Source organism: Peromyscus maniculatus, chromosome 17 (genome assembly GCF_049852395.1).
Source record: "Peromyscus maniculatus bairdii isolate BWxNUB_F1_BW_parent chromosome 17, HU_Pman_BW_mat_3.1, whole genome shotgun sequence".
NCBI classification, from domain to species: Eukaryota; Metazoa; Chordata; class Mammalia; order Rodentia; family Cricetidae; genus Peromyscus; species Peromyscus maniculatus.
The window spans coordinates 41,823,360-41,845,673 of record NC_134868.1 but is presented as its reverse complement, the minus strand read 5'-3'; the positions used below and the strand labels follow the sequence as shown (position 1 = coordinate 41,845,673).

The 22,314-nt window shown below is 45.6% G+C and overlaps 1 protein-coding gene across 6 annotated transcripts in view; it reads left to right on the top strand.

The window, feature by feature from the left end:
• Positions 1–22,314, top strand: part of Pofut3 (protein O-fucosyltransferase 3) — a 78,222-nt gene that overhangs the window by 18,473 nt on the left and 37,435 nt on the right. The window contains exon 4 of one of the 6 annotated variants that reach the window (XR_013045362.1): positions 20,019–20,118. The exons of the other annotated variants lie outside the window; for them this stretch is intronic. The gene's annotated coding sequence lies outside the window, so the exon portion shown is untranslated. The remainder of the gene's footprint in view (positions 1–20,018; positions 20,119–22,314) is intronic. 6 annotated transcript variants of the gene reach the window in all.

Genomic DNA, 22,314 nt, shown 5'->3' with positions numbered 1-22,314 from the left:
TGATTAGCTTCTGTCGCTAACAATAGTAGGATCCCGATCACTGCCATTAATCATTGCTTGCTCTGTGCCACACACCAAAGAGACACCCTCCTATATTCATTTCGAGTGACCACAACACCACATGTTTGTCCAAGCATGACTCCACTTCGGAGGTGAGATAAATGGTTTTTAGTGTGGGATGGCTAATGCCCGAGTGCGCACCCACCCTGAGCAGCCCGTTAGAACACCCTGCTCCTCCAGTTCATGTTTTCCACACGGTCTGCAGCAGAGCTCAGAAACAGCATGTCAGACCCAGAGCTATGACTTGGATCTAATGTCTCCTGGTGGTGTGAACCCCAGTTCATCCCAACTCGGAGGTGACAGAGGCTTGGGGCGGGGGTGGAACGTAGTACAAAGAAGTTGGGTCGTTGGGGATGTCCCTCTGTGGAGGATGTTGGAACTCAGCCCGTGACACTTCGTCATTACTTCCCAGCTGCCAACGGGAAGTGAGCGGTTTTTCTCTAGGACACACTCCTTGCAGTGATGTCCTTCTCATCCAAGGCTAAAGTCACCATGGACTGAAACCCCTGACACCAGAAGCCACAGTACATCTTCCTTCCTAATGAGCTGATCTTATCGCAGATACTTGTCACACATGGAACTCCGACGAACACACTCGGGGTCTTCTGAATTCTAAACAGGGATTGTCACTATGAATCTTCCTCCTGTCTGGGTTTCATGCAAACAGTCTTGTTTGTTTATTATTATTGTTTTCATTTATTTTGTTATTGTTTTTGTTTATTGTTTATGATTTTGTTCATTGTTGTTTGTTGGTTATTTCCTTTGTTCATGAAGTTGGTCCAATGTTGTCCCAAAGTTTGAGGATGCCTGTGTTGTGTTTTTTTTTCCTGGACCACTTTCGTGTTGAAGTCTGCCATGGACTTTCTACTCTGCACCCCATCTTTATTGCTCTTTTCTGTCCCTCACTATGTGCTTTCTTTGTGCCAGTCAGAGATGGAGGCAGCGAGGAAAGAGAAGATTAAGGTCTTAGTTGACTGGATGACTTCACACCCTTTGTACCTGCTAGGCAGCAAGAGCTGGTGTCCTTGGATAGACCTGGCCGATGATGAACGTATGCTTCTTGTGTTCTGGGGCAATTCCCTGGTAGGTAAAGTTTTCCTGCCGAACATCTAGCTTTTGTAGTTTCCCTTCCACAAAGCTCTGTCTCTGTTCTGAGAAGCTATGCACACCAGTTCCCCTTTCCCAGTATCCTACACTTCCAGCCCCTTTCTGTGGAGGTCGGTGTCTTTTCAGGGCTTTATTGGGAGAAGCAAGACTTCACGTCTGAGAAGTTATATAAGAAGTTATATAAGAAGCCACTCTTACCCCACCCATGTTTATTGTATTGTAGATCACAGTGCAGCATTCCCCTGGGGTCTTCCACACCTTCAGTGTCCAGAGGAGATGGGCTGAGGGAGTTGGGACCTGGCATACAGTCCCTTGAGTTGCCTGCCCTAGGCCTGTATGCAGTCTAGCATGTCTTGAAGCCTTCGGGGAAGCACCACTGAACTCGGACATTCAGAATTGGCCCACAGCTCTTTGCACTGAAACTCTTCCTAGTCTCTGAGACTTTTCCTATCTCTGTGCTCTCGACACTGCGGAGCAAACCAAGAGCTCTGGGTTGGGTTCTCCTTCTTCCCCCCGTAAGTCCCTCTGAGAGGAGGCAGGTGGGAGATTCTGTCTCACACTTACTTGGCAATCTTGATTCCCTATTGCTTTGTTCTAGTGTTCAATTATATACGTGTTAGGTGAGAGGCCATTTACCAGATCCCCTTTGTATCAGAGATGCACCAAAGTAAACTGGTGCATTTTACCTTCACTCTACTACCATTGATGTAATATTGGCACCGTAGATGCATTTGTGCTGCTGCCCCTGGCTGTTTGAATTGCATTTGAATTTCAGCATCCTCAGGGGTAGACATTTCTGCTGCTCTGTGTATTGAAGGCAGATTAATAGGTAATTGCTAACAGCATGCCAAATTTATCAAGACTTATTATGGAGATGGCAAAAAAAAGAACGGGCTTAATTGGAAAGTTTGTTAGTAATAAAATAAAATATAGAAAAGAAGGCTATAACCAATTGAAGACTTTATATGCTGTAACCCATCCCCTTATTTTAAGCAGACTTTCTGTTTCTATTCAAACTGTGTGGTGTTTTATGTATAGAAGTCCAGTCATGGAGCTCTGTTGAGATTTTTCAGTGATTCACATCTCATTAAAATCTCAAGTCTTGGAGCTGGAGAGATGGCTTAGTAGTTAAGAACACTGCTGTTCTTGCAGAGGACCTGGGTTTGATGCCAAGTCCCTGCATGGGGGCTCGCAACGATCTGTAACTCCAGTTCTAGGGGACCAAGCCCATTCTTCTGGTCTTCGTGGACACCAGGTATGTACATGGTGCAGAGATTTAAATGCAGGCACACACCCACATATATAAAAATAAAAATAAAAAAATATTAAAAAAAAAAAAAGAGAAGGACTGAGAGATGGTTCAGGGGTTAAGATCACTTGCTGTTCTTGGAGAGAACCTGAGTTCTGTTCCCAGGACCCATGTTGGGTGTGTCACAACCATCTGTTACTCCAGCTCCAGGGGATTTGATATCACTGGCTTCATAGGTGTCTGCATTTCCATTCACAGACATACAAAGCTTTGCATGATTAAGAGCTAATGGAACAAACCTTTAAACTTTCCAGCCCTTACACTTGGCTGCGCAGCTCTGCCTTTCTCGCTTGTGCCTGGTTCTTCAGGCTCACTCTTGCCCTTGTCCTTCTGTGCTCGGCCCCTCTCCACTGCTCTGCTCTCTCTCTCAGAGCCAGGGGTGTCCAGGGACAGGACCCTTGACATGCCCTTCCACTGCCTCGGCAATGCTTCCCAGCATTCTGTTCCCTGCTAGACAGATTTCTGCCTAGGTGACATTTCTCATAGAGACCTTTCCCCTTATCTTTCTAGACTGGTAGCCTTCTTCCACACCAGTGATTCACGTTTCATTAAAATCTCAAGTCTTAGAACTGGAGAGATGGTGTAGTAGTCAGACTCTGACTTCCCTTCTTCTAAACCTTGCTCTGCTTTATCTTTTGTTTCTTAATTACAAATACCTCCTGAAGTTCTCTGACTCACTTGGTGACTGGTTACTCATCTTGGCAAGAGGTGGAACTTTGGTTCTCTGTGGTAGCCTCACTTACAACAGGGCCTGGAAAACTTCAAGCAGCATTGTTGAATGAATGATTGAATAAGTGACAACAACTTGATCTTCATGTATTGTTGTCCCAGAGGCTGGAGAGATGATGGCCCAGTGGCTAAAAAATACTGCCCGCTTTTCCAGAGGACACAGGGTCAATTCCCCCAGCACCTACATGTTAACACACAACTGTCTGTAACTGCAGTCCCAGGGCATCACATACCTTCTGTCCTCTGTGGAAACCAGGCACACACACGTGGCGCATAGACATATATGTAGACAGAACAGCCATACTCATAAAATGTCGTTGGCTGAGAAATGGGAAATATGGATTATTTTCTCTCCGTATGACCTTGGAATGTGAGGTTACTTACCCAAGTTGTGCCTGGCCGTCTTACCCTGAGAGTTATTCGGAACCTGTGACTAAAAATTATTTTATTTAAATTATATTTTCTCACATTTATTTCATGTACATAGTTGAGTATACATTTGGGTATAAGGCTAATTTCTAAGAACAGAAGAAAATATTTCCCAGTCTGTAGAAGCAATTATGTTTAGCTCTTTAGCTGTTTTCCAAGGAACATGCTTGTAATGTCACTTATACTTTGCAATTTTTGTTTTGGGCCTTATCCATCAACGTCTTACGAAGGAATATAAGGATTTTAGTTAGGTTATTGTCAGAATTTATATGAGCATAACCCCACATTACAGTCGCAGCTCAGCTTGCAGTGAACTGAAAACTGCCCGATGTCGCCATTACACAGAGTTTTCTCTTGGATTGGTCAGATTTCCCGGTGAGGATCTGACCTAGTTAACTATCAACGCGATATAGCCTAGAGTCACCTGAGAAGGGTGTCTCAGTTGAGAGATTGCCCAGATCAGATTGGCCTTTGGGTGTGTCTGAGGGAGATTATCTTGGTGGTAGGCTCCTAATCGATGGAGGAGTGCCTAGCCCACTCTGGGCAGCTCCATTCCCTGGGCAGGTGGTCCTGGTTCATATAAAAAACTAGCCAGTAGCCAGCCAGCAGCATTTATCCATGGCTTCTGCTTCAGCCTCCTGCTTGAATTTAGACTCTGACTTCCTTCAACAATGGGCTTATAATTTGTAAGCTGAAACAAACTCTTTTCTCCCCTAAGCTGCTTTTGTTCAGTGTGTGTGTGTGTGTGTGTGTGTGTGTGTGTGTGTGTGTGTGTGTGTGTGTGTGTTTAATCACAGCAGCAGAAATCTGACTAGAACAGGATCCTCAAAGGCTAACGTGAGAATGACAACCTTCTGGGACTTGAGTTGGAAAAGGCAGCTGAGCTGTTAATATCTAGTCTGTAAACTGATTATTTTTTCAGTATGATCCTCTGATCTCAATTAAGCTCTGTATCTGCAGCCCAAACACCCGGTTGTTTTCCTAAGAATTATGGCGGGAAGGAACCCTTGCTTATCTATGTGGTATGTCTGAAGAAAATAGGAACTGTCACTCGCAAGTCTTGAAGGGGTAGTGCTCTCTGGCATGTGGCAGTAAGGAGTGGGGATGGGGAAGACACTGATGTCTGTGCACTGCCTGAGAAAACCGGTGTTTCACAGTTAAAGACCTGTAATTTAATTTGGCTTAAATAAAAGTAATCGACAAAGCCATTTTCTCTCCAGAGATAGCTTGGCACAAAAGCAGTAACAAAAGTTATGGGCAAATTAACAGCTCCCTGGCTTTTTTTTTTTTTTTTTTTTGCTTCGTAAGATCGCTTTTAGGAAAAGCGTTTACATGTAAAGAGTTTACTACTTCTCACAGCTAAGAAATGCCTTTCCTTTCGTAGAAAAACTTTCTATTAATGTTGCTTGACGTTTAACCTGCCTAGTAAAATCACAATAGCTGGGCAGTGGTGGCACACGCCTTTAATCCCAGCACTCGGGAGGCAGAGGCAGAGGCAGGGAGTTCCAGGCCAGGCTTGGTCTGCAGAGCGAGTTCCAGGACAGCTAGGACTGCTATATAGAGAAACCTTGCCTCAGAAAACAAAAAGAAGAAAGAAAATCACAATCGTGTGATGCAAGGACATAGACAGCATTCACTATAAGGGTTGATCAGCCAGAAGTTCCCAGCTTCCTTCGGAGCAAGCACTCTGGTCTGGCGTGGCACATGAGAACTGAAGAATGGAAGAGCAAAACTCCCTGAAAATCTGGCCATGTTTCTCCAGTTAACTTTACAATTCTGAAAGAAAGCAGAGATGAGTGCCCGTTCCAGGTTCTTCCTTTCCAGGGGCAGCGGGAGGCAGTGACGGCTTCTAAGATGGCAGTTCATGAATTTGGGCAGGTGGGAAGTCTGGCTCCTTCAGTTCTAGGCAGATGCTCTGACGCCCAGAAGTCCCCTGAGACAAGGTGGGGGTTCTGTCATCGGCACAGACAGCCATTTCTTATTAATACAGATTGCAATTGTAGCTTTAGTCTGTTTCTCTTCTAAAAAAAAAAAAAAAAAAAAAAATCAAATCTGGGGTCCGGAGAGATGGTTTAGTTCTTAGGAGCACTTGCTGCTCTTGAGGACATGGGTTCACTTTCCAGCTTCCACATGGCAGCCCACAGCCATCTGTAACTCGTTCCTGGGGACCCATCCCCCTCTTCTGGCCTCCCTAGGTGCGTATATATAGATGGAGGTGAAATACTCATACAGATAAAACAGAATCAATACATTTAAAAGCAAAAATCAACATAGACTGATAGAGTAGGTACAGCAGGACCTTGCCTTCCAGGTTTATGTTTGCAGCTGGATTTGCCCTGCCTGGATTGGTCTACAGTGTAGATTCCAGGGGCTTTTGAGAAATGAAAGTGTCTGGAAGCAGGGTCACTGCTGTGCAGGCAAGATCTGCCAGTGTTTGTTACAGTGGCCTTGTGTCATACACTGCAGCATGTGCTGGAACTCCCTGGAAATGCTGAAAACAGCGCCTCTCTGATGCAAGCCAACCATGAGTGCTGATCCTGGAAGTGAGGGCAACGGTCAGATGTCTAAGAAACAGTGGTATGGGAATGGACACATGGCTCTGCAGTTAAGATGGTCGGCTGCTCTTCCAGAGGGCCAGCCAGGGTCAGTTACCAGCAGCCACATGATGGCTCGCAACTGTCTAACACCAGTTTCAGGGGATCTGATGCCCTCTTCTGGCCTCTGCGGCACCAGGCACACACATGGTGCCCAGACATGCATGCAGCCAAAACATCCACACATAGTAAGGAAAAACCAACAGTAGTTATTAGGCAGACAATAGCCACTTTAATAGGATAAAGAGTAGAACACTGATCTAAGTTGGTGGTCTGATGTGGGTGAAACAGTCCATGGAGTTCTAATTTTCAAGGAAATAGCATGCAGTGGTATTTGTGTCAGGTGTTAGGCACATAGGTGGAGCTTGTAAAACATGTAAGTGGGGTGCTACCAGATGGGGTGGAGCCCAGGGCTGTGTGTGCTAGGCAAGGGCTACAGAGCTACATCTTAGAAGTCTGATACGTTAAAGATGATGTGGGAAAATGTAGATGTAATCAGCCGTCCTATTAAATAAGAAACACAGAACCAATGCAAAGAAGAAAGCCAAGAGGTCAGAGCTAAGAGCTAAAACCTTACCCTTTCTCCTATGGTGGTCCTACCTCTCCGAACCAGAACCACTTCCTGGGTGTCTGTCTTTTTATAGTGTTTCTGTTCTGCCTTCTCATTGGTTGTAAACCCAACCACATGACCGCCTCATCATGGCCTGTCTGTATAGACCTCCAGATTTTCTATGATTGGTATTGAGATTAAAGGCATGTATATCCAATACTGGCTGTCATCAAAGTTTTAAGCAGGGATGACATGATTGGATATTTGTTTACTCATTTGATTTTTTTTGTTTTGATTTGAGACAAGGTCTCACTGTGTAGCCCAGGCTAGCCTAACCTTCATGATCATCTTGGCCCCATCTCCCAAGTGTTGGGATGTCCAGCACCACAGCCAGCATTTTATTTTGTTTGGCTTTGATTTATGTGTCAAAAATTCTTCATTGCTTTTTCCTGGAAAACAGAAAACTGAAATGTGGTTCAAAATAAGCATTGGTGGAAGTGCTCTAGACTAGAGTGGGCGAAGTAAGTGTCAGTGATGGCTCCCTAGCCCAGGGTGGGTGTCAGTGGAGAAGAAATACGGGGAAGCTTGGAGATGTGAGCTGGAGGTCTAGTTTATGACTTGATGATGAGTTATTTATGTAGAAAGAGAAAAGTTAACAACATACTCATTTAACTCCATGGCTTGCTAGGCACTCTGTCCATCCTTATCTCACCAGCTTACCATACTTATGATGTATAAAAATGCCTATTCAGTTATTCACCTCCGTCCTGGCAGGTAAAAACGTCAATAAAACACCGATCACTAAGTGTTATGCTTCTACGGGCCTGTTCATCTTTAAGAAATCTGGAAGATAGACTTTCTCACCTAGAGAGGAAGAACATTACCCAGGAGAATGGTTTCAAGGTTTTGCTTTAAGCTTGGTTTGATCTGGTGTTTTCTTTTTCTTCCTCTCTCTCTCTCTCTCTCTCTCTCTCTCTCTCTCTCTCTCTCTCTCTCTCTCCCTCCCTCTCTCTCTCTCTCTCTCTCTCTCTCTCTCTCCCTCCCTCCCTCCCTCCCTCCCTCCCTCCCTCTCTCTCTCTCTCTCTCTCTCTCTCTCTCTTTCTTTTTTTTTTTTTGAGACAGGATTTCTCTGTGTAGCTTTGCACCTTTCCTGGATCTTGCTCTGTAGCCCAGGCTGGCCTCGAACTCACAGAGATCCACCTGCCTCTGCCTCCCAAGTGCTGGGATTAAAGGCGTGTGTCACCACCGCCCACCTCTGGTGTTTTCCTTTATGCCTAGTGGATGGGAACTCTTGAGAGAAACTGGACTCGTCTTCAGAAAGTACACTTCCTGTCCTCAGAGCGTGGCGTACCGTGTGAGCAAATCTGACAGCATTGTCTTTAAACAGATGCCTTCTATGGCTTCCTCTGCATCCTTGCCTGCCTGTATTTCCAGCAGTGTCTCAAGCTGTTTAGATAAGACCATTGCTAAGCCTCGCAGCTTGCAGCCAGTACTGCTCATAAGAATAGCCAGCAGCAAATGGAAGGGGGTGCTCCCCCCTGTGCACACCTTTCCATTTCCCAACTCACCCAGTGCTGTCCACACATAGCGGTAATAATTTGTGGTCAGAATCCTTTTCTTGTATCTGTAAGTCTTTGGGGGCATGCAGAAGGCATAAAGAACACTTGTATGGCTGTGTGAAGTCATTGATGGTGACCATGGGTCCTTTACAGAGTCCCCAGTGTAGACAACAGAGAAATGCCATATTGGCACTGAGTTCCATGAACACCAAAGCAATTTTCTCAACTGAGAGCGCATTGACTAGATACTCAAACAGCAGACCACTTTCTCTTTAAGTTATACAATCCTGCATTCCTGGAAAACTCAATATAAATTTATGGAAAATTCAAAATAAAACTAGTCACATTTAAAATATTTTACTAATTCTTTGATACATTTACACAATGTATTTTTAATCATATTTGTCCTGATGTGATGTTTTTGTTTTTTTTTTTTTTCCGAGACAAGGTTTCTCTGTGTAGCTTTGCGCCTTTCCTGGATCTTGTTCTGTAGACCAGGCTGGCCTCGAACTCACAAAGATCTGCCTGCCTCTGCCTCTTAAGTGTTGGGATTATAGGCGTGCACCACCACCACCCAGCTCGATGTGGTATTTTTAAAAGTCTTTTCTTTTTGTCGTGATAACTGGCTTTGTCAGGCAGGTCATGCCATTTTTTTAGCTGATGATTTGCCCTTGAGATGCTAGAGTGTGAAGGGTTAATTTAGAGATCGTAGATTGGATCTTAATGTCATGAAATGCAGTCAGGTCAGCCTTATGGGCACTCTGAAGTGCCACAGACTAACCAGGGACCAGACTGAACCTTATCAGGACTCTTCATCCAGGTGCACCTGGGATCACAACTTCCCTTCCTCACTTGCTGATAAGAGTCCAGAGAATTAGTGCCCACCGACAGAGGAGGACCGCACTAGTAAACTGTGTATAGTCTTTCTCTTGAAAACAGTTTCCAGTTCATCTTCCCCTGCCCACGGGCGATTCCTCTTTTATACTCTAAGTTCCACAAGAGTATGGCAGAGCCATCTCTCTCTTTTCAACACAGTCTCTGCTCATTCCTCAGCCTTGCTTTCTAGCTCTTACCTATGTCTCCCAGATCCCCTGTTGTAAAATCACCCCGATAAGATGAAGGTGTCTCGAGTCCTCATTCTAGTACTGATGACAGGGATGAATCTCCACCTATTCTGAGTTTCTGGCTTCTCACCTCCTTTGTCTAGCTTGCCGGGCCACTGTTGCCCAGATGGAACTAGTATTGGAATTCATCACCATTCGCTCCAAGGCCTGCTTTCTCATTCTGGCTGTCCTCCTTGGGATAGTGGTTTATGATCCCATCAGCCTAAATGCCCACTCAGATTCAACAAATAGTGATTTAGAATGCATATTATGCCCTTCTGACATATAAAGACAAATAATTTGCATTTAGTAAGTGTTTCAATCTGTGTGTGTTTGGGCATGTGGAAGGTGTAATAGACAATTGTATGTATGTATGGAGTCACTGATGGTCCTTTACAGAGTCCCCAGCATAGATGATGGGAAAACACCGAGTTCCCGTCAGTGCTGATGTGGTTTCCTGAACTGCGGAGCAGTCCTGGGGAGATGCTCAAGAACAGACCACTTTCCCTAGAAGTTATACAGTCCTCCACCCCTGGAAAATTGAACATAAATTGACAGGAGGGAAGGAGTGGAAGCCTCTGTGTTGGTACATAAGATTAGGTTCGATTCCAGGCTCAGCTAATTAAAACCGAGCCTTTTGAGCATCCTCGATGCAGTGCGACCACAGTGCCCATTCGGTGGTGAACCGTTCAGTGTTTGCCGTCCATTGTGAGGGCCACACAGTCACTTCCAATCTCAGAAAATGGCTCTAGTGTTTACCTGTCATGAGACCGAGAAACCGGAAGTCATCCCTCGGCCTCCTTTTCCTTCTGTAGGGAACCAGTCCATCCTAAGTTTACCTTGCTTCCACCGTGTTTCCTGAATCCTGAAAAATGTTTTCTTGCCCACTACCCCTTACCAAATTGCTTCCCTCCTCCTAAGCTCGACCTTAGCTTCTCCACTTTAAAGAACCATCACCGTGTCCCTGGATGGACGCTGCCCACTCTCAGCAGCCTCTAGTGGCCCTACCTGCAGCTGGCTGCTGCTTTTGGGCTCTGCCTTCCATTTTACAGCTTCCTCTAAGCAGGCTGGTTTTCTTTCTTCCCATGTAATTACTTTATTTCCTGCTATCTGAGACCACAATGCTGCTTCCTGCTCTTGGATGTTCCTTCTACCCCCTCACTCTCCTTATTCCACTCATCCTTCCGTCTCCGCCTGCATCATTACTGTAGGGGGGCCTCCTCTAATCCCCCGACAAGGTCATATCTGCTCTTAAAACATCTCCTAAGCCCTGTGAGTTCTGATGTAACATTTACTCTGTGATTGATCAGTGTGTGCCTTTCCTGCTGTATGGTGAGCTCCCCCCAAAATGAGGGCATTTTTCCTTGTGTTCCCTTTTGCATTTCTAGTACTGAGCATAGTGCCTGGCATGCCAAGCACCCTCGAAAGAGCCGCCATGGCCAAAATACTCGGTGAGTTTTAAGAGTCTCCTGTTCCACGTGGTGACAAGAGGGGGCAGCAGAGAGCTGTCGGAGTAGAAGCCGCGGTGAGGTTCGCAAACCAAGTTTGTCAGGCTGTTTAATTAGGAGCCGGGGAGGGGAGGGAGACATGTCAGTGTGGAAACCGAGAAGCCAGGGAACAATTTGTTCAGACGAAAAATGGGGTGAGAGTGAGAAGTTTCTAGCTGGACTTAGGGAGCGGGGGCTGGCAGGATGTGTGAGTATGCCTCTGTCTGTGTCTGGGCATTCTTACTCACTGGGGTCCTTGCAGGGCTGGAGAGGGTCCTGCCCCAGTCTGAACACGGGGAAGCCATGCTGCAGACGGGCTAGCTCATGCCTCTGTCTGTGTCTGGGCATTCTTATTCACTGGGGTCCTTGCAGGGATAGAGAGGGTCCTGCCCCAGTCAGAACACAGGGAAGCCATGCTGCAGAGTGCCGGTGCCTGAGGCCGGGCACACTTTGTTCTGACCAGCAGCTTCTTTCCTTTGGGAGCTCATGGCACACAGATGGTGGCAGTTCTGTCCCTGCACAGGATCCAGGACTAACAGTTAGGCTGGACCTTGAGACAAGGAAGAGGGTAGAAACTAACATTTCCAAAGTACTCTTTTATACACACGGAATAGTCCACTGAGACCACCCTTTAACTCATTTGAAAGATGAATGTGCCTTGCTCTGTGAGTTATAATTGTCAGTCATCCACACGTTGATCTGAATTTTTAATCCAAGCCTTTTTGGTGCACAAATCTATGTCTCTCTAATATACTGAGAAGACATGAAGATTCTGGCATTAAAAAACAAAACAAAACAAAACTTTCAGTGTGTAAAGATAGGTATGTCTTTTTCATTTCTGTGACACAGTAGGACCAGATTTTTTATGAGAAAGGTGGCGAATTGAGGTTGGTGGAGGAGAATTTGCTCAAGTGTACTTGAAGGCCCTGGATTCCATCTCCAGCATCACACACAGAAAAGCTGCACTGGAAGCTCTTAGCCTGACTATGTATTTGTTGGTTCCTGGGAAGTGATGCTGCATTTGAGGCTGATGTCCAAGTTCTGCATGGCTGGTCTGCAAAGGGAAAATTGGTCAGGGTTGTTTTCTTGATTTTCTATGGAAGCAAACAAACATTTTGTGAGGTTTTTTTTTTCTTCCTTTTTTTTGGGGCTAAAACTGCTACTGGTTCCTCAGCTCACAGCTCAAGAACCAGCATTAAAATCATTTAACAGACACCAAATTTCTGACCGTGAGCCAGAGGGTTTCTGTGAGGTCCTCTGAAGAGAGTCGCCTCCTCAAAGACCCCCATACTCCCACCACCCATAAGACCCCCATGATTGCCACTGTCCCCACTGTCCTCACTGTCCCCACTGTCTCCACTGCCCTCACTGTCCTCACTGTCCTCACTGTCCTCACTGCCCTCACTGCCCTCACTGTCTCCACTGTCTCCACTGTCCTCACTGCCCTCACTGTCTCCACTGTCCTCACTGTCTCCACTGCGCTCACTGCCCTCACTGTCCCCACTGTCTCGACTGTCCTCACTGTCCCCACTGTCCCCACTGCCCTCAATTTCTCCACTGTCCTCACTGTCTCAACTGTCCTCACTGTCCTCACTGTCCCCACTGCCCGCACTGTCCCCACTGTCCTCACTGTCCTCACTGTCCCCACTGTCCTTACTGTCCTCACTGTCTCCACTGTCCTCACTGTCTCCACTGTCCCCACTGCCCTCACTGTCTCCACTGTCCCCACTGCCCTCACTGTCCTCACTGTCCCCACTGTCCTCACTGTCACCACTGTCCCCATTGTCACCACTGTCCTCACTGTCTCCACTGTCCCCATTGTCCCCATTGTCCTCACTGTCCCCACTGTCCTCACTGCCCTCACTGTCCTCACTGTCCTCACTGTCTCCACTGTCCCCATTGTCCCCATTGTCCTCACTGTCCCCACTGTCCTCACTGCCCTCACTGACCTCACTGTCCCCACTGTCCCCATTGTCCTCACTGTCCCCACTGTCCTTGCTGTCCTCACTGTCTCCACTGTTTCCACTGTCCCTACTGTCCCCACTGTCCTCACTGTCCCCACTGCCCTAAATTTCTCCACTGTCCTCACTGTCTCACTGTCCCCACTGCCCTCACTGTCTCCACTGTCCCCACTGCCATCACTGGCCTCACTGTCACCACTGTCCCCACTGTCCTCACTGCCCTCACTGTCCTCACTGTCACCACTGCCCTCACTGTCCTCACTCCCCTCACTGTCCTCACTGCCCTCACTGTCTTCACCTCACTGTCCTCACTGTCCTCACTGTCCCCACTGTCCTCACTGCCCTCACTGTCCTCACTGTCCTCACTGTCCCCACTGCCTTCACTGTCCCCACTGTCCTCACTGCCCTCACTGTCCTCACTGTCCTCACTGCCTCCACAGCCCAGGCCCCTGACTTCATGATCAGCAGAGCCAGTGTGGGTCGGCGGTCTGTGACCAGGGATGACAGAGCCTCATCTCAAGGGACTGAAATCCAGCAGAGCCAAGGCAGTGCAGGGCTCTCTCTGTCTCCTAGCAGCAGATAATTGAATAGGAGCTGATGCTTTGGCAGGGAGGGAGAAATATGCAACTTTATCAAACAGTCAATAACGCTTAGGAAGAAAACACGTTCCTCTCAGCGCACAGAGTGAGTGATAAAAGCCGTTGTTACTGTTGAATTGTGTGTTTTTCCTTTCTAGAAGGGATGGAAGGCATCAGTGTGGCCTGTTGCTGTTGGCCCTTCCCATTTTCACCCGCAGGAATGATTTAGGTGTATTATCTGTGTGGCCTTGTCCTTCTTAGGTAATTGTGGTCAAGCAGTTACTAATGGCCACAGTGTAGCTGCCCTTCAGATGCCTGCAGATGCCACTGTGATCATGGAAGAAGCAGCTGCCACAGGCACTTCCGGTTCTCTGTGTGCACACCCCTATGACATCAAGCTTGCATCCGACGCTGCTTTTGATTGGGAAAGCACCCGTAGATTAGAAAAGCGCTGGGAACAGTAAAAGGTTTTTTTTGTTTCTTCTCTCCTACTAAAGAAGCATTTGCTTGGAATTAGAGCACATTTCTCTCTAAATTTATCATTAACTAGGTTCCATGATGATGTAGTGAAACCCTTTGAAAAAGACCACAATGAAGCAATACTGTCAAAGAAATCATACTAGCCTAACTCCGGGACCTAGAGTGAGGAGCCTGAGCACGTGCAGACAGTAGAGGGTTCAAGAGGGTGTTGCTAAGTAAATTAAGTTTAGATTTCAGGATGGTTTCCCATGAGGTGACACTAGAGGGCGCTATGTACAGTTAAACCTGGGAATGGAGCAGGGCATTGATTTTCATATCTCCAGTTCTGCTTTAAAATGTTCCTCTGTCAGTCTTTAATGCTTCATTTCACTGCACAAAGGAAGGAAAGCAGTGATGGAGTTATGTACTCATGGAACAAAATCTATCTTAGGATGAAGAATTTTGATAATGTTATGAAGTTAATATTTAAATGTAATGCTCAAAGTAATAAACACACACACACACACACACACACACACACACACACACACACACACACATGCACAGGCACACGCACATGCACACACGCGCGTGAGCCTGCCCTCTTAGTGCTGTGGCCTCTGCCTGTAATCGCAGTGCTCAGGAGGCTGAAGCAGCAGGATTTTATTTTATTTTATTTATTTATTTGTTTGTTTTTTCGAGACAGGGTTTCTCTATGTAGCTTTGCGCCTTTCCTGGAACTCACTTGGTAGCCCAGGCTGGCCTCGAACTCACAGAGATCCGCCTGCCTCTGCCTCCCAAGTGCTGGGATTAAAGGCGTGCGGCACCACCGCCCGGCTTATTTATTTTTTTTTCTGAGATAGGGTTTCTCTGTGTAGTTTTGGTGCCTGTCCTGGGTCTCGCTCTGTAGAACAGGCTGGCTTCAAACTCACAGAGATCCACCTGGCTCTGCCTCCCAAGTGCTGGGATTAAAGGCGTGCGCCACTGTAGCAGCAGGATTTTAATGCAAGACCCATCCAAGGCAATGTAATAATCTCTGAAAAAAATAAGAATAAAAAATGGTAGTTCTTTTCCTCTGTAATTACTTATCCTGAAGTTTTCCTCTGGAATTTATGTTTGTATTTCTTCTTTCTCTCTCACCTTTTCCAGACACGATCTCTTGTAGCCAGGCTGTCTCAAATTCTCTGTACAACTGAGGATGATTTTGAACTTGGGATTCTCCTGCCCCTGTCTCCCAAATGCTGGGATTACAGTTGTGTGCCCCCTGTACCATTGCTCCTCCTCATCCCCCTCCTTTTGGGGTGCGGGTGTGATCTCAGAACTTCATTAGGGTTACTTACAGAATCACAGCCGAGAGGTTATTTATAGGAGCTTGGCCACCTTACCAGGGACTCCACTGTGGGCGAAAATGCCTTCCTTTACCTCAGCAACCTTTAACTTCCAGTAGCTCTCCAGAGAGGTTTGGGGCCTTAGGAAACCCTCCACCCAGGCTATTGCCTATAAATACTCAGGGAAGGGTAGGACCTTTACATTCTCTTCCCCTTCCATGATAGGATGTCATTTAAAACATTATTACATTTATTTATTGGGAGTGTGTGTGTGTGTGTGCGCGCGCACACACACACACACACACATGCATGCACGTGTGGGAGTGCATGTGTGCATGTATTATCCCATGGTGCACATGTGGAAAGTCAGAGGACAACTTGGAGGAATTGGTTCTCTCCTCCCAGTATGTTGGCTTTTTTTGGGGGGGGGGTGTCAAACTCAGGTTGTCAGCCTTGACAGCAAGCGAGTTTACCAACTCAGACATCCAGCCTGCCCATGGCAGATGTTGAGGGGTCCAGTGTTGTTCAGGTCTTCTGCAAGTAAACTCAGCTGCTGTAAACTTAATAGTGCGGTGTCCACATGATGCCAATAAGCTAGTAGACTACCACACTCCAAACTCTAGATCCGATCTTTCTGCCTCCTCTTCTTTCATGTCCGCCAAGACTTGGAGGGAGTGATAGAGATGGTCTCATTTAGGGCTGAGCAGTCAACCATCGCTTCTTCTCATCACTGTCTGCAGAAGACACTTCCTCTTCCTTGAATGAGCCGACAATAGCACTAGTCTATGGACGTAAATATTAGTATTTAGAAGGTGCATCATGATCACATTGAAAAACAACACCCATAGCTTTCCTACTAGGGTACATAGCCTTCCCAACTATGGGCTTTTGTCCAGGTTTATAGGACCAGATGTGTGAATTTCCTCTTGAGGGGGGAATCAGAAAGCATTTGGTTATTCCCCCGCCCCCCCATAGTTATTTGCTATGATTGAGCCAGAGGGAATTTCTTGTGTGGCTGGTCAGTAGCATAGCATGAAGGGTTCACAGCTGAGTAAGAGTGTACCTGACACTTCTCCCTTAGCAGCCTGCATACCTTCCGTCATTATGAAGGCTACCCAGCAGGGAAGGCGCTTCCAGCTCCTTTGGTTTCTCTGGGTCCTGCAGTGAGAGCAATGCATTGCCACTTCTAAATGTAATGATGTTTTAAATATGCCCATTCCTTTAAAATTGATTTTATTATTTGATTTTGCTTTATGTTTGTGTACATGTGTAGTAGGAGCATCTGTATGCAGGCACCTGCTGAGGTCAGAAGAGGGCACTGGGTCCCCTGGAACTGGAGTTACAGGGCTGTTAGATGTTTTTGTTTTGTTTTGTTTCATTTTTTTAAAAATTAATTTTATGGGCATTGGTGTTTTGCCTGCGTGCATATCTTTGTGAGGGTGTCAGAAATCCGGAAACTGGAGACTTGTGAGCTGTTATGTAGGTGCTAGGAATTGAACCCTGGTCCTCTGGAAGAACAGCAGTGCTCTTAACCACTGAGCCACCCCTCCAGCTCCTAAGGACTGTTAGTTTTATCAAATAAAAAAAAAAACCTTTATTGTTATTGTGTGTGGTGTGTATAGAAGGGTTTCTGTGTGACATGGCGCACGTGAGGGGGTCAGAGAAGAACTTTGTGGGGTTGGTTTTTCCCTTCCACCTTTATGTCAGTCTTGGGGATTGAACTCATGTCATCAGGCTATGCAGCAGTGTATTACTTGTTGAGCCACCTCACTGGCCCTCTTAGTTTCATTTTTAATAAATTTCCCCAGACGCATATATTCCTCCATCCCAAATCTCATATAGTTATAGTATATTACATCAGAAATCGATTACAGTATAATGTTGTAATTTAACTTTTCCTCATGGCACGTTTCCCATGAGAACCAGAGCGGATAGAATGAAAAAATATCTCCTTTTCTTCACCCTCCGCAGCAGCCACCAGCTTCCTGTTTGGGTTTGATTGCTCCCAAATCATCTTCTTCACATTACTGTAAATAGATCCCAGATCATCATTCACCAGCATTGTTTACATTACTGTCACCATGGAAACCTTGCTTAACTTAGAGCCAGTGACTCCATTTCTTTTTTCCTCTCTTTTCCTTTTTATTGTCTATTTTATTTACCTTGAACTAAATCTTTAAAGTTTGTAAAATTTTATTAATTAAGGTTACTTTTGTGTTTCATTAGATCAAACACACATCACATTGTTTATAAATAAGTTCTAAATGAATAAAATTGAAGTAAATGATCTCCTTTTACAGTGACCTGTTAATTTGATTTTCCCATAGGGAACATTTGTTCTTTTTTTTTTTTAGACAGGGTTTCTCTGTATAGTTTTGGTGCCTTTCCTGGATCTCGCTCTGTAGACCAGGCTGGCCTCGAACTCACAAAGATCCACCTGCCTCTGCCTCCCAAGTGCTGGGATTAAAGGCGTGTGCCACCACTGTCCGGCTATTCTTGTTTTTAATACTGCTGAATTTTCTGGAATATCCTCTTTCAGGAGGTTCAGGTAGCCTGAGGGTTTTTTTTTCCTTCCCATTTTTTCTGCTTTATGATGGAGTCCCTCCCTTTGCCTAGGTACTGTGTTTTGTTCCCTCTGAGTAGCTGTTGCCCATTTTCTAATCATTTCCTAGGAAGGGTGTTGTGGTTTGAATAAATATGGCCCCATAGACTCGTGTTTGAATGCTTGGCCCATAGAGAATGGCACTATTAGGAGGTATGGCCTTGGAGTGGGTGTGGCCTTGTTCGGGGAAGTGTGTCACTATGGGGTTGGGCTTTGAGGTCTCATAGATGCTCAAGCCACACCCATTGTGGCAGTCTCTCCTTTCTGCCTGTGGATTAAGATGTAGAGCCCTCAGCTACTTCTCCAGCACCATGTCTACCTGCACATCACCATGCTTCCCACCATGAAGATAATGGACGAAACCCCTGAACTGTAAGCCTGCCCCAATTAAATGTTTTCCTTTCTTTTTTTTCATTACTAAGAAATTTTCTATTCATTTTACATATTAACCACAGATCCCCCTCTCCTCCCTCCTCCTGCCCCCCCAGCCTTCCCCTTGTACCTACTCTGCATTCCCACCTCCTCCAAGGCAAGGCCTCTCGTGGGGAGTCAGCAGAGCCTTTAGTACATTCAGTTGAGGCAGGTCCAAGCCCCTTCTCCCTGCACCAAGGCTGTGCAAGGTGTCCCACCACAGGCACTGGGCTCCAAAAAGTCTGCTGATGCACCAGGGATGGATCCCGATCCCACTGCCAGGGGGGCCTGTGGTGGTATTGTGTTCCCCAAAATATTGTGTACCTTAATAAACTTATCTGGGGTCCGAGAACAGAAAAGCCACTAGTTAGGCAGTGATAGCACACGCCTTTAATCCTAGCATTCCAGAGGCAGAAATCCATCTGGGATCTCTGTGAGTTCAAGACCACATTGGAAACAGCCAGGCATGGTGACTCACGCCTTTAATCCCAGGAAGCAAGCCTTTAATTCTAGGGAGTGATGGTAGAAAGCAGAAAGGTATATAAGGCGTGAGGACAAGAAACTAGAAGCATTTTGGTTGGTTAAGCATGTGGCTGGTTAAGCATTCGGCTGGTTAAGCTTTCAGGCTTTGAAGCAGCACAGTTCAGCTGAGATTCATTCTGGATGAGGACTCAGAGGCTTCCAGTCTGAGGAAACAGGACCAGCTGAGGAACTGGTGAGGTGAGATAGCTGTGGCTTGTTCTGTCTCTCTGACCTTCCAGTATTCACCCCAATAACTGGCCTCGGGTTTGATCTCATTAATAAGAACTTTTAAGATTCATGCTATAGGGGCCCCTAAACAGTTCAAATTAAACAACTGTCTCACCTATGCAGAGGGCCTAGTCCAGTCCCATGGGGGCTCCACAGCTATTGGTCCACAGTTCATGAGTTCCCACTAGTTTGGCCTGACCATCTCTGTAAATTTCCCCATCATGAGCTCTATGCCCCTTGCTCATAGAATCCCTCCTCTCTCTCATTGACTGGACCCCTGGAGCTCAGCCTGCACCTGGCCTTGGATCTCTGCATCTGCTTCCATCAATTACTGGATGAAAGCTCAATGATGACGGGATATTCACTCATCTGATTACCGCAGTAGGCCAGTTCAGGCACCCTCTCCACTAAAACTCAAGTCCATGTGGATCAAAGACCTCAACATAAATCCAGTTACACTGAACTTGAAAGAAGAGAAAGTAGGAAGTAATCTTGAACACACTGGCACAGGAGACCACTTCCTAAATGTAACACCTGTAGCACAGACACTGAGAGCAACAATGAATAAATGGGACTTCCTCAAACTGAGAAGCTTTTGTAGAGCAAAGGACATGGTCAATAACAAAACGACAGCCTACAGAATGGGAAAAGATCTTCACCAACCCCACATCTGACAGAGGGCTGATCTCCAAAGTAAATAAAGAATTCAAGAAACTAGACATGAAAATACCAAACAATCCAATTAAAAAATGGGCTACAAAGCTAAACAGAATTTTCAACAGAAGAATCTCAAATGGCTGAAAGACATTTAAGGAAGTGTTCAACATCCTTAGTCATCAGGGAAATGCAAATCAAAATGTTTTCCTTTATAAATATTGCTGTGGTCATGATGTCTCTTCACAGCAATAGAAACCTTAACTAAGATAGGTGTGAAGGGAGTGTAGAGTTGAAGCTGAACATCGCTTTCCTGAGAACTGAAGGCTTTCCTCCTCTGTCTTTTAGATATGGCTGCTGTTCTGCTTCTTCTTCCTCCAGTGGCTCTTGTAATCAGTACGTCACACAGGGCAATTTCATTCCAGTTCGTCAGCCTGTTGATCTCCCTGTGAGTTACTATCCCATGTTGTATCATGGAAGGAAAGGTACCATGCATTCTCACTAGAAATATTGCTTTCTAGAATTGGGTTGACTCCTATATCAGGTCAGAGATTTAGTCCATTATCATGATGGGGAGCCTGGTGGCTGGGAGTATGGCGATGTGCAGGCAGACATGGTGTTTCTACATCCAAAGGCAACAGGAAGTGAACTGAGACACAGGGTATAGCTTGAGAATATAGAAGACCCTAAAGCCCCCCTCCACAGTGACACACTTCCTCCAACAAGGCCATACCTACTCCAACAAAGCCACACCTCCTAATAGTGCCACTCCCTATGAGCTTATGGGGGCCAATCACATTCAGACTACCATTTTGTACCTTCCAAACTATGCATTTGAATCCCTTACTGATTCAGCAATTTCCTCCAACTTTGTATTGTAGGTTTCTGTTTTCCCTATCTCAGTGGTGGTTTGGGGATGGGGAAAGAGCTGGCTTGTGTTTAACCAGGAGATTGAGGAGTGTGTAACCAAGTGAGCTGAGTTCAATATTTTCCCTTACCCTGCCTTCGAGCTTCACATGTCCAACTTTAGTTTGCAGCATTTAAAATACATATGCACATGGAAATAGGCAGTATATTAATTTAGGAATAAAAGAAGGAAGAATATGGCTAAGGTAAAGGAGTTTAAATTGTTAGATTTTGGTTGATCATTTCGGAGCTTTGTGCTTTTGAAAGAAGGATGCTGCAAGAGTTTGGATTTTAGTTGCTCCCTGCAAAACCCATTGGTCCACCATGAGGGGCGACTAGGAGGTAGTAGGGCCTTTAAAAGGTGGTGCCTAGTGGGAGGTTTTAGATTATTGGGAGGAATGCCACAGTTGGGGATAAGGATGTTTCTTCATGTGCCAGTCATGAAACAGGCAATTTGGCTCCATCATGTGCCTAGTCAGGATGTGCCACCTCGAGCCTAAAGCAGGGACTGAAAGCTCCAAAGCTGAGTGCCAACATGTACATTCTCATTACAAGTTGATCCACCCGGGTGTTTCTTACAATCCTAAAGTTAGTGTATATACTTACTAAGTTGTAAGTACGAGTCAGGTTCATCTTGATGTCCAATACTTTACTTTTATTTATTTACTTATTGTTTATAAGCAGTGGGAGTTGAACCCATGACCTTGCATGTGTTGAACATTCAGCTGTTTTAGCTTATTTTAGAGCTTGAGATGTACTGGCATTGTACAAGTTGGAATCTGCTTGCTTTTTTTTTTTGATGGGATATTATGACATTGTACACTAATATATACATGCCACATCATCATCACGTTGCTTACTTAATCTCTTGCTGACTTATTTGGTGAAATATGGTTCTGAAATTGGGTAGAGTAACTTGGCAACATCGAGGCAGCAGAAAAAAGGAAGACAGACATGACAGTTCTCCAGGAGAGCAGTGTGTCTGAGCTTGGGATGCTGTTACAAAATCCCATAGCCTGAGTGCTTAAGGAACACTTCTCAGAGTCTCCAACCTGGGAAGTACAAGGTCAAGGAGCTTTGAAGCTCACACTGGGTAAGGTCCTCTTCCCGGCTTGTAGATATTTGTTTTCTTGCTGTGTCTATGCTTGGTGGAGATAACGAGAGGGTAGTTTCTCTTCCCCTCAGAGGGACAGTAGTCTCCACCTTTCATGACCTCATACGAACCTAATTACTTTTTAGATGTCACCCCTTAAACTTTTAACAATTAAATTTTAGGGGAACATAGTAGCATTTTCATTTTTTTTTTTTTTTTTTTTTGTTTTTGTTTTTCGAGACAGGGTTTCTCTTGTGTAGCTTTGCGCCTTTCCTGGAACTCACTTGGTAGCCCAGGCTGGCCTCGAACTCACAGAGATCAGCCTGCCTCTGCCTCCTGAGTGCTGGGATTAAAGGCGTACGCCACCACCGCCCGGCCAGCATTTTCATTTTTGAAGATAAATATAAACAAATGAAAAGATAAAACTGTTGTGGCATTATGTGCCTAGGGAGTACACTTTTTCCTTCTCTAGTTCATGGACTCTTACCTCCATAAACAAGGTCTTAAGATGGAATTGTAGAGATACAATAATTGCTTGGAAAGGTTTAGGTACAGAGTACGTCTTTGTAAATGGTTGGGCAGGCTTTGTACCATGATTTGTACTTAGACCCACAGTAACACTCATGGAGAAGCCTGAGTAGCTCC